This window comes from Cornus florida, unplaced genomic scaffold (genome assembly GCF_030987335.1).
Source record: "Cornus florida cultivar Cherokee Brave unplaced genomic scaffold, ASM3098733v1 CherokeeBrave_3.0.0_Hap2_Chr04, whole genome shotgun sequence".
In the NCBI taxonomy this organism is placed as follows: domain Eukaryota; kingdom Viridiplantae; phylum Streptophyta; class Magnoliopsida; order Cornales; family Cornaceae; genus Cornus; species Cornus florida.
The window spans coordinates 18,758,359-18,769,834 of NW_026775574.1; positions in this window are offsets into that span (position 1 = coordinate 18,758,359).

An 11,476-nucleotide genomic window follows, 5' to 3' on the forward strand; every position below is an offset into this window, starting at 1 on the left:
CATTTCAAAAGACAAACAAAAGACAAAAACCAATGAAATCATGGAAATGTTTAGGCAAGTAAAAGTCAATCTTCCACTTTTGGATGCAATCAAGCAAATTCTGGCTTATGCCAAATTCTAGAAAGACTTGTACACCCAAAAGCGAAAGAACAAGAGCCAAGCACCAAGAAGAGTGGTTTTGACCGAGCAAGTAAGCTCAATTTTGCAACATAACACTTTGCCAAAGTTTAAGGACCCCGGTTCACTTACTACTTCATGTATCATTGGTGATCATATCATTAATCGGGCGCTTCTTGACTTAGGAGCAAGTGTTAACCTTCTTCCATACTCGGTTTATGTCAAATTGGGCCTAGGTGAATTGAAACTGACGTTGGTAGTTTTACAACTTGCCGACCGATACATTAAGAAGCCTAGGGGTATAATTGAAGATGTATTGATTAAGATTGACAAATTCTTCTTCCCCGTTGATTTCGTTGTCATTGACACGGAACCGGTCTCTAATCCTAAGAGCCAAATTCCCGTTATCCTTGGCCGTCCTTTCTTGGCAACCGCTAATGCCAATATCAATTGTAGGACGGGGATAATGAAGATCTCATTTGGCCACATGAAGGTGAAGTTGAATATCTTTAATCCCACACCCAATTCATTTGACAAATATGAATGAGAGGTTAATGTTGTAGTCAAATGTCACAATCTTTAATGTCAAGGAAGTGAGCTTTTGTGTAAAACCAAAACTTTAAAAGGATCATCTTTAACCTTGCATTCTCAAAGTGTTGTTTCAAATTCTTGCTTTAAAAGGGCATGGAAGCCCAAAAGTTGTGATTACATTGACAAGGGATCAAAAGTTTCTTTTGAGCTTAATCCAACAAGTTCTTTAAAGAACCATTTGTTGGGTGGAGTTCAAAGCATCTATCACCCCAACAAGGAGGGGATGCATTACAAGATCTTTGATTCAGGCTAAAAGAGCCGAATGTCTTGCTAGAGACGTTAAAGACTAGCAAAAACATTTCGTAGGGTGTCAAAACCCTATTCTTCCCTCATTTCTATCTTTAATTTCATTTCTTACGAAGTCTAGATATTGGCTTTGGGTTCATATGCATTGCTAGGAACTATGATTAGGATTACATGAAATTTTGTGTAGTGATTGAGCATTTTGCATAAAATCGATCGATCTCAAATGAGAGTTCGATCGATTGAACTTCCACCTACATCCAACACTTAGAAAAATTTTCCACCTATATCCAAATCACCTCTCTGTCCCATCGTTCGAACTTATTCTCAGATCGATCAGAAGACCTTAGATCGATCCAACTTAAGGTTTGATCAATCTCGTGCCCCAACACTTAGAAAATTTTGAGCCTGCATCAACCTGCATATTTCAGATCTCTGTCTCATCCATCGAAAACATTTGAAGATCGATCTGAAGTTCTTCGATCGATCCAACTTCAAAGTTCGATCGATCTTCAAGTTCCAACACTTAGCCAAATGTTTGAACCAAAAACCTGCATATTTTTGCCCTCTGTCTGATCGATCGAACATTTTTTTCAGATCGATCTCAGTTCTTCAATTCTCTATTTTGACCCTTGTTTGACTTTATTTGACTTTTTAATTTTCAAAAATCCAAAAATATTTTTATTTTATTTTATTTTTCAAAAACTCCAAACATATTTTCTAATTTTCAATTTTGATTTTTAATTTTTAATTTTAGTTTTTAATTTTTCAAAAATTACAAAAAAATCTAAAAATACTTTGAAGAGAGATCATCAAAGTTCGATCGATCTGGCATCTTAGTTCGATCAATCGAACTAATCAGAAAATATTTTTAAAAATAGACTTAGAGGGTCTCAAGATCGATCCATTAGATCGATCCAACACTCCAAACCCTTGTCCCTTATCCTTTATCACCACTGCACTCACCCATCTTCATCATCTTTTCTGAAGACTCTCCGGCGAGATCCACACTTTGATTTTCTCTCTCTCCTCTCGGATTTGCATCACCATCTTCCTCTCATTTTCTCTCACAACTAGAGGTAAGATCCGAGCCACACTTTGTCATTTCAAGCTTCAATTTGACAATATATGTTGCCTACATGCTAGATCTAGGATGAATGATGATGAAATCCACCATTGATGAGCTTGAAGCATGTTTGTATATATGTGTATATATATGTGTATTTATGGTTATATATTTTTAAGTTTTGAATTGATTTTTGGGAGTATGGGCCATGCTATTTGACTTGGATTGATTGATTTGTTGTGTTATGGGCCCACGACCTTGTTCGTGTGGCCCCCGTGGTTCCAAAGTCACAGATCTGTGACCTTTGAGTTTTCACCTTCGCACAGTTCGATCGATCGAACTTCAATCTCAGATCGATCTTGAGAGATCGATTGAACTCATTTCTCAGATCGATCGAAGTTTTGAGATCAATCTCAAACCTTTTTATGATCGATCGAACTTCACAAATCTCATACACACACTTCATTCACCATGCATTATGTTCATGCTATCTCATGTATGCCCAATGCCTGTGATATTCCACATTGGATGCATTTCATACTTACATTGTTTAGCATGTTTCATACCCTGTCACTTGCATAAATTCATGTCATATATATTTTGTCTATCTTATTTGATATACATATTTCTATTTTATGCTTACAATTCTTAATTCTGGCACTAACTCCCCTTGCAAGTTTTTAAATTATTTTTCAGGCTATGACTAAGCGCAAGACTATTGCCAAGAGGAAATACGGGCCTCAGAGACATATCCGACTAAGGATAGAGGAGCCAGCAAAGCCCTCTCATGCATAGGAGGAGCCAGTAGAGCCTACTCCACCTCAGTCACCTGCTTATGAGGCTGAGGATGATCATATTCCATCCACCTCTGCAGCTCAGCCTGCATTTACACCATCACCATCTCCATCACATGCTAGAGCTGAGCATTCACCAGTACCATCTCCACTACGCCAGCCAGCTCAGCTAGCTCGAGAGTGTGATAGGCCCATGCCTAGATATGCGCATATGGCAGTGGATCATGAGTCGGTGTTCAACACAGATTTTTTCTCTAGATCGGTGCTGACCCAATCAGTTTACCATGACATTATTCAGAGGGGCCTTGCAGCTATTCTTGCCCTAGTTACAGAGCCAATCTACCTGCGGCTGGTACGGATATTCTTCCAGAACCTCCGACCGTCCCCACGTACCACAGCAGAGCTGGTCACTACCATAGATGGCCATCAGATCATGATTACTGTGGACTCGCTAGCCCGCTCATGCCATTATCCACACAGATGCCCTCCATAGCTACATGAGCTATATCTGAGGCTATACAGGCCTTCTTATGCCGACATGGCAGTATTTCTGACAGGTCACCATGCCAATGGCGAGACTTTCGCCACCCGCACATTCCTTCCAGATGACCTATGGTTCTTCGATTCCGTTCTTTTTCGGAATGTAGATATGGCCGGGCACAAGATCCAGCGACGAGGAGATTATTTAACAACCCTCTACGTATTTTACACAGGCCATTGGGTATCTATCCCTGCGCTCATCTGGAGTGTGATGAGGAAGCTATTCGACTAGTATATCAGCAAGGAGAAACCCGGAAGGGCTAAGTCCCTCCCATTCGGCCACCTCATCACCCAGATACTTATTGACCAACGCTATCCTTTCCATCCTCGGGAGCACATTGAGAGAGGTTCCTGTCACTTCTTGAAGAAGGACTGGGACAAGAGTTACAATGCCATCATTACTAGACTACAGGACCACGCAGTAGTGGTTGCAGAGGAGCTAGAGGTTGAGGAGGCAGAGGCAGCAGCTCAGGCAGTAGCAGATCCCGCAGCGGATGATGTACCAGTAGGTCCAACTGCCGAGCATATAGACATTGATTTGGAGTGACCTACAGATGACGTAGAGCAGCACCCTCCAGCTGGGTTGTGACGGCCCAATTTTTGTAAACTTGGTGCGTCAGTGATGACCAAAAGATGACCCGATAACGGATCCGAAATACGAAAGCAAAAGGTAAAACAACGATCTTTAGAGATACAATGCGTCTCTAAGACACCAATGTGACCCTCAATGAGGTTATGGAACCGAAAAGAAAACAAATGTGGAAGTATCGTTTCAAAACGGACAAAAAGGAAGCTAGGGGCAAAATGGTTATTTTTTAAAACTGGATTCAAGTGCTATCGAGCACACTGTTGGAAAGAAAATAAAAAATTAAACATAATGGACTCAAGAATTTCATTATTCGGAGTCCGGACGAAAGAGAAAGGTCAAAAACAAAAATGATGTCGTGGTGGCCCGACGAGGACAACCCACTACTGCTGCAACTGAGAGTAAAAACGGGCATCTAAACGGACTTTTCTGGAAAAACTCAAAGAAGAAACCCCCCCTAAAATTGAGTTTCCTACCTTAAGTGTAGACGGAAACAAAAAAATGCATTGTAAAATGCCCAGAATGCCCCCAACAAAATCTGGTCAAGGGGGTAAAAATTTCTCCGAGCTGTTGCCCAAGGAAAGGAAATAGGGCTTCGGGAGGTTTTTAAATTGCCTAAATTGAAAATGCAATCTTAAAATACACCCAGAAGACCCCCAGAAGTTTTGGATCGGTCGTCACACTTTTCAAAAAAAAGTCGATGAATAGTAGCAAGTACATTTGCACTAAAAATCTGCAAAACCTGGCAGCAAGGATTTTTTGGACAAATATGGATTTTTGAGGGCCAAGATGGCATTTTCTGGAAAAACACAAAGAAGAAATCCCCTACGAAATTGAGTTTTCTATGTGACACATGAGGAAAAATTAAAAAAATGCATTGTGAAATACCCGAAATGCCCTTGGAACAGAATAGGGTAAAACTCCCTAAAAATGCTACTTAGAGTTTTTGTTACATCAAGGATGGTGTTGTTTGCCAAAGTGAGTATGCAAGTGTATGCAATATGATAAAATAGATGTACCAACATGGCCTAAAGCCTCTTTACATTCCATTAATAAGTTTTAGCATACAAATACTCCATTTCTCACAAATATGCTATAATGGCAATACTTGAGTTTTAGAGGAAACATACTTGTAACCTTTCAAGTTAATGGCCCTTGGCCTCATGTCATACATGTAAAATGCATTAAAAGGAGTGTACTTATGTACACTTTACATACGTAGAATCAAAGAATACAACTTTGATACATAAAGCTACCAAACCATCCAAGGCAATGAAATCTTCAAGTCTTGAGTCCTGTACCTGAAATATGCCCCAGTATCGTAGGGGTGAGTAACAAAAAGCTACTCGTAGGAGATAAGCATGCACCGACCTAGCATTTTACAATTTTATCACCTTAAGGTGAAACATATCAAAGGGGTTCATGCCACCTAACGTGTATGTCAAAATGAGACTCAAGAAGCATCCTAAGCTACCTTAAAACATTTCTAGCATAATCACATTGTTCATGCAATTCAAACAACATGGAAACATATTATACAAAGCAACAAGATATAGATTCTCAAAGTCTTCAACTTGAAATCCAAGATACGAAAACAATAAGAGTGGGTCATACCACCTAACGTCTATGTTCAAAGTGAATCTATAGGATCATTCCTAAACTACATTTGAACCTCAAAACACAAATTATGATATCGATGCAATTTAACTAACATTGGAACTTCCAATACAACGCTTAAAGCATGACTTCTCAAAGTTAACATCTTGCAACTTAAAATGGGAAATCAAACAAAGAACAACAAGTTACGATATCATCTAGTTATCAACTTGAAATGAAATACGAAATCAGACAAAGTGGATACTCGGACGTCACGCCGGATCAGACCGACAACATAGTTACTTTAGGGTTACTAGCCCATGGGTAACCTCTCTATATGCGCATTAGACTATATAGAGAGACAATCCCCCGTACTAGAACCAAGTCCTAGCTGTAGCCAAACAACAACATCCCCAAGTTTCTAAAATCAACAAATTGTGCAACAACGTATATATATATCAACATGTATATACAAGATATCAACTATTTACCAAGCACAATCCAATTTTGGAAACTTATACAATACATGCTTAAAGTCTACAATTACTATGGCATGAAAGATGTCAAATACAAAGTATGCAATTCCTGCTTACACATAGCAACAATATATTCAATAAGGAAAAATATATTCTCATGAATATAAAAGTAACAACTATGTTATCCAATACTCAAAAGTAATCAAGTGAACATACACCAAATCCAAATCCATGATTTAAATATAAAAACAATTTCCAAAATGCAATTAAATCCATAGAGTAATAAAATAGAATTTAATTAAACATAAATAGTTAAATTCTCTAAATCCCAAGTTAACACCAAATAACCTCAATTTAATATATTTTGAAGGACATGTCATGGTCATCACATATATATCATCGAATGACAAGTTAAGTGACTAAAACACTTAGAACAAAATTAATCAAGTTAATTAATTAATTTCTTCTAGATTTTTAAACAATTCTAAATGCCCTCAATTTAATCTATGTTAGAGAACATACCAAGGCTTATTTAAATACCACATTACAACTTGATTTCATGCTTGATACAACCATGTGAATTAAACTTTCACTAAAGATAAATATTAAATAAAAGTTAAAATTCTTAATCAAATGAGCCAAATTTAATATATGTTAACCAATATATCCAAGCATAATTTCCTAGCATGTTACAATTCAATTCCAAATCATACATATCCTTGAGCATTAAATCCTTTACAAAGAAATTAATTAAAATTAAATTCTAAGATTTATACAAAACATGCATACAAGTTGTATAAGCATATATAATCATCAATATAACACAAATATAATCCTAAGACACCCCTACCTCAATTTGAGATGAAAATCACAAAAGCCATCAAAACGAAACGGCTCCGAATCCGACGAAACTCTTAGGTTTTATCGGGGACAACATGATCTATATGAATCTCCAAGAAGCCCCATGAAAATCCAAACTTGGCCTAAATCCCAAACTCAAAATTTGGTCAAAAATGGTTTCTAATAAGGGGTAATGGTAGAGCACGACGAGGCGAGCAACAAATGCAAAGGCCGAAGGATTTTCACTTAGGAAAAGTAGGTTAAAGTAGGAGAGAGAAGATGGCAGCTCCATGGGCATCCATGGCTACCTTTGGTCGTGCAAGGAGAGGAGGAAGAAGAAGAAAATCTGATTTTTCTTCTTTAAGGCACCTATTTATAGTAAATCACAAAAAAGTGCCCCGAAAAGGCCCCGCTAGGTCCGGAAAAGTGGATTTTGAGTAAACGCGCTCAAATGGCAAAACTCCATGAATGAAAAAGATTTAAAATGAGAAAATATGAATAACAGAAGAAACGGCGTCAAAAACTAAATCCCGACCAGAAAGTTATGCCCCGAACAAGTTCAGCGGCAACTGGGTCCAGAAACTCTGAAACCGGAGAAAAATGACCAGAACGGACTTCTATGAATTTACAAGTCAACAAAAAGTGAAAATGAATCCCGTACGAGGATCTAGGTTCCAGACGAGACATTTTGTAATAACTTTCGTTAATTGCACAATGGCCCCTACAAAAAGGGTTAACTGCGAAACTGCCCCAGAATGAAAATATCTTCAAAAAGATATTTTCTTAGATGCCCCTGAAATAAAATATCTTCAAAAGATATTTATGAAAAACACCCCAAGAAATGAAATTAATTCCAAAGATTTATGCATCCATGCCCCTATGGGCACCGGGAGCAACCAGAGTACTTTCTTGCAAAAGTAAAGATATGTATTTTGTGGAAACCACTCACGCTAAGGATACGTGAAGTCAAAAACTAACTCCGAGCACAAGAAGTGAGGTTATGCCAAAAACTGACAAACGGAGATAAGACGAAATAGGGAAAATGACAAAATAAGGAAAAGACGAAATAGCACATAGTATCCAAAAACGAAAAATGCGAAAATGACTCGGTTCTCAAAGGAAGTTGTCAATTCACATGAAAGAGTCTCAGAAACCAATTCTGAGCACTCGAGATGACACTAAGCGACGAAAAACCATCCACAGAAAAGAAAAGACAACGGAAAAAATTTATCCGCAAAATTTGAGGAAAAAGAGAAAAGGAAGAAAATGACCGGGTCATTAAATGGGTTGCCAGTACATGAGCAGGAGTAGACTCAGGATCTTTCTTCTTACTCATCCATACCTAAGGCTCCTAGTCAGACCCCCGGCTTTGGAGAGCGTCTTCAGGCTCTTGAGGATGCAGTGGTTGTTATCAGAGCTGATACTGCTGCCATTCGAGTCGATGCTGTAGCCCACCCAGCTGATTTTGCTACAATCCGCACGGATGTCATGACTGCACTCCGAGACTTATCTCACGATATCCGCGGAGCTCGCCCTGCCCGACCTGCCTCCTCTACCTGAGATTTCCAGTTCTTCTATCTTTTCATATTACACCTCTGTGCTGTATACTTCATTTTTATCACTGTATATTATTTGCAGCCGGTCAGTCGGCTTTGATCTTTTGATATACTCTATACTTTATTTTTTTTATATTTGCTTTTGTTATGGATGTCATGTGTTATATTTTTATCTTTGTATGTTTGACTCCATTAGGTACATCACAGTGACTTCAGTGAGAGACTTCCCGATAGCAAAGATGAGCTCTCAAGGCTTAGTGAGCGGGGACATCCCTACATTCATTGGTCGAACGCAAGCGTAAGGCTGACCCTTATACCCCTCTCACTGTTTTATTTCATTTACACTTGCATATCCATTGTGCACTAATTATCCCCTTTTGTTATCTGATGAGTTTATCCGAGTGCCAAATTTCAGGACCACAGTTAATCCCAAGTTTGGGGGGGCCATGCCACCTAATTTGGATACTTCAGTCCCGATCATTCTTTGCCTTAATTGCACCGGTATACTCTTTCCTTTTGTTCTCTTTGCACATTGAGGACATTCTGCCGTTTAAGTTTGGGGGTAACGGTGTATGTTACAGTGTTTGCTTTTAAATTCAAAATTTTGAGCATGACTTGTGTACTTGAGAGATTTTATATGATTGGTCCATATCTAGCTATGATTTTGATCTTTTGAGGACTATATTGCTTAAAATTTAAAAATTGCTTGACTTAAGAGTCCAATACTCCTTGTATGCCTTGTTGAAGCCATTTAGGAGTAAATTTTTCGAAAGATTGATATCTTGCTTGCACTTGTGGTCCACATCATCATGATTTTGTTATTGTTTTGAGATTCATTCTAGTATTCTACACTAGCACAGGCGCACACTAGTATTCATTTGTGGGGTACATGCTTTGTTGATTATTGAATTGGTTATATCCTAATTGGGCTAGTAGTGCATTAAAAGCTTTCATTCTTGATAAAGGTGGATAACAACCCCTTTTCACTAAGTAGCCGGGATTCTAGCCTCATCAAGCATTGAACTTCTCGCATCGAAAGGTGGAGGCCCAAACTCTAGGTTAATAATTGAACTTGGTATTCAAAAAAAAAAAAAAAAAACAAAAAACAAAAAAAAATGTAAAAGCAATAAAAAAAGTGAGGACTTCTCTCAAAAGGTGAGAAGTGGGTAATGATTAGATGGAGGTTGTTTTGATTTGTAACCTAGTTGATTTGAGCTTGTAAGTCCGTAGGGGTGTTTGAACGCCTAATGCCCTAAAGTCGTCTGGTTTGGGAGTCATTGACCTAACGCTCGACCTCATGAATCACTAGAAAGCTTAATAGATTAACACATTGCACTATGCTTCCATCTTTGATCCTATTAAAAAAAAAAAAAAAAAAAATTCGAGTGAAAAGAATAAGCGCACCTAGAACAATAAAGCTTTAATAAAAGGTCCACTTTTTGTCTTGGTGATCAGTACTATATTTGTGTGCTAGTTTGAGGGTAAGGATGTGATTAATTCTTTAGTTGGCTAAGATAGAAACATATTTGATGCCGGTCCACTCGAAAGGATTCTAGAGTTGTTTTAATTTGCATGATCATTTTCTTGATGTGTGGAGGACTATACTTGCTTGCTTGATGTTGAGACTTTGGGAGATTGTTCAAAAATGTTTGAAAAATTGCATACTTGAGGTAGTTTTCTCCCAATGCTTGTTTGCAATATTGGTGCCTCTTTTGAAAGAATGAACTTAATATTTGTGGGTATCATTTCTGGAAACCCTCACGAGACTTCGCTCGTCCACTAGGGGTAACCTAGGGGTTTAAAAGGCTTGTTGCATATTCTAAGTGCAATCGTGTTCCCTACGAAAATGGCATTATCCATTCATTGTTTTCTAGTTCATAGTTGTATAGTTGTTCATTTCATTCCTTTACTTTCTAGTTCATTGCTAGGGACTAGCAATATTTAAGTTTGGGGGTGTGATGAGCGGTGAAAAGTGCGTATTTAAACCCCTTAAGCTTAGACATTCTTGTACCTTTATCTATCTTACTTTACCGTTTTAGATTGATTTCATATTATTTCCATTTTCATGTACTTATCCCAAAAATAAGCTAACTCAGCCAAATAAGAGCATAAATGAAGCAATTATGGGATGGATCAAAGAAAGGAGCCAAGTGGAAGCAAAAGGAAGAAAAAAGTGGAAATTAACATCTTCGATCGATCTCGGATCAAGGTTCGATCAATCCAACATGATCGATCTCTGCACTTCAAGATGGATCAGAGCCATGATGATATTTTCAGAGATCCCAAAAGTTCGATCGATCCAACATAATTCTTTGATTGATCGAACTGCTTTGTCCTTATCCAAATGATTGATCTTATCTAGTTGTACCACCCTACCAACCACTTTTATCCTTTTCCCAAAAATATCTTCAAAATATCTCAGATTTGTCTTTATCCAAAAAACGCCACCAGTGAAGATCGATTCAGCCTAAGTTCGATAGATCTCAGCCATGTTCGATCGATCCAAGTCCAAGGTTCGATCGATCAAACTTCCTCCAGTGCGAAAAAGTTAAATTTTCAGCTCATTGAAAGTTGTCCTTTATCCAATCATTGGGGAATATTTTTATGCGCGACCCAGCTCATTTTGGGTGTCATTCGACCTACTTATATAAGGATAAGGATTACTTTTTACATGGGAGAACCATACACCATATCACATCATCTCATACCTTGTAAGAACTCTTGGATAGCAAGCTTAGAGGAGGAGGAGGCTAGAGACACCATTTGAGACTCTTCATTAACCAAGGAGCAAATATCTACCATAGAGTTAGCCCTTGAGGGTTGGAGAAGCACTACCATGAGTGGCTCGACATCCTCTTGGGGCTAGAGTTAGCCCCAAACATGCTTTCTACATCTTGATTTTGTGTATTATTGAGGGATTAGTGTTGTAATACATGTTTTGGTACTTTTATTTATATAGATCTTGTTTGTTCAATGATTTATGTGGTTTAATGCTTCCAATTGAACATTTCATTCTATCCATATATCTATGTATGCTAGAATAGATGTTCATGTGCTTGTCTCTATTTCTT